Source organism: Pinus tabuliformis, chromosome 3_1, assembly GCF_031772625.1.
Source record: "Pinus tabuliformis cultivar Carrire ecotype Pingquan chromosome 3_1, CPIR1, whole genome shotgun sequence".
NCBI classification, from domain to species: Eukaryota; Viridiplantae; Streptophyta; class Pinopsida; order Pinales; family Pinaceae; genus Pinus; species Pinus tabuliformis.
The window spans coordinates 969249896-969252063 of record NC_142301.1 but is presented as its reverse complement, the minus strand read 5'-3'; positions in this window follow the sequence as shown (position 1 = coordinate 969252063).

Here is a 2168-nt window from a genome sequence, read left to right as displayed (position 1 = left end):
ATGAGATGGACTACACTATGACCGGAGAGGGACTAAGTATTGCTGGAGATCACAAATGTATTTCATGCCCTGTACACCCAGTTGGGTATCAAATATTATGAGTGACATCTTGTGCTCAAATATTTTGGTTGTCTACACATACATCCAAATATAAATGGAGTTCTTGGACATCTAATCACTTGGTACAAATGTTTAAATAGAAGAAGCGAGACTTTTGATCTACAAATACCTCACAGCATAAATAACGCAAGGGCATCCCCAAATCATAGAAAAAATGATATATCTAGGGAGGAAAACCCTATGAAATCTATCTACACTACAAACAAAGAATGGTAATAGAAAGACAAAGGAAGACACGAGAAAGTGATGTGAGTTCCACAAGAGTTCCTCTCATAACATCGATGAATATCGCGCAAGGAATTCATTGGTGGCTGAGCTAAAATCCTTAGAGTCAAACGTAGGTTCCAACTTTGAGCTAGACCTCAACAAGAGGAAACATATCATTGATGCAAAACCTAGTTCCACTGTTGCCACCACCAAGGTCCAACAAAGGGAGCCCTAACATTTGGAAGAATGTGAGCACCTCTTTCACTAGTAAATGTTGGTGAATGTTGCTAAACTACATTTCATTGTGGATAACAAGAGTTAAGAGAGTCTCTTCTCAATAGAGGTTGTTAAGTTGTTGAGCCTACCAACAACACCACACCCGCAACCATACTGTAGAAACTCCTTATAGATTCAAACTATTAATTGTAATTTACTAAAACAATAGACTTGAATCTACTCTACTTATCAGACGAAACAATTAAATGACTGCGAAATCATGAAGCATACAAGAGAAAGAATTCAATCAACACATTACAAAATGATTTCCTGGGGAAAGCCATAGCTAAAAACCCCTGCTATCTGTATATTGCATTAGTCAAAAAATACAAGAATATTACAATTCTTTGCTTAAGCTCGAGCAACCTCTACACTATCTCTATCTGTCTCACAACTTCCTGGAAAATCCAAGTCCAATACTTCACCAAATTTTGTCTTTCCCAAGTCCCTATTTCCTTGCGTTGTTTCCTTGGGAATTATCCCTTGAATAATTAGGGAAATTCTTCAATATGAATTGTGTAATCCTCATAGGCATTCTTTTGACTGCACGCACCACCTGTACAATTCGGATGATTATACAATTGATATTAAACTTCCGTTGAACTCCAATATCAACTGGGTAACTCTTATATCTGACATGCATGAGTTATTTATGAGCGAATTATCAGTTAACTAATTGAACACATGAAGCAACACCCCATTGTCCGACCTCCTACTAGTTCCTCCATCAATTGGAAGTAGTTTCAGTAACTTTAACTCAGTTAAATTGAATTAATTAATAACAACTCAAAATAAACTCAACCAAGGCTCCTATAATGTAGGAGACACTCTGCATGACTCTAGTTAGACCCTCAACTTGAAATAGCTGAGCCAACTAAGTCAAATTAACTTAGTTAACTCGTACAAGTTGTCTTGTGATGTGGAATTACAATTTTGTTCCTAATTTAATTTAAGGAAAAAATTAAAATAGGATTTTCTTATTGCATTTTCAACACTCCCTCTCAACAAGAAAGGGATTATCAGATACCCCAATCCTACCTCTATGGAACTCGAATTTTCCTCTTGAAAATGATTTATTCAAGATGTATGCATCATGTTCCTCTATAAGAATGTACTCCAACAATATGATTCTCCTTTGCACACAATCTCGTAGATGGTGATATCAGATGTCGATATGCTTGGACCAATCATGAAAAAATGGATTCTTAGAGATTTTGATACAACTCTTATTGTCATATTAAATCATTGTAGGATCCATCTGCTGACTAAATAACCCAACGAGGATCTCCTCATCCAAATATCCTCATAAGTTGCTTGACCAGAAGCCATGTACTCTACTTACACCAAACTGAGTGCAACTGATCTATGCATCCTGTTGTACCAAGAAATTGTCGCTGACCCAATACTAAATATTCCCCCTGATGTGCTCTTCATGTCAGATGGACTCCCTGCACAGTCTGCATCTATGAAGCCTTGAAGATTCACTCACTTTGTCTATTTTTACCAAAGACAAATTGAGTGGTGCCTCTGAGGTATCTCAACACATGTTTGGCTGCCTTCCAATA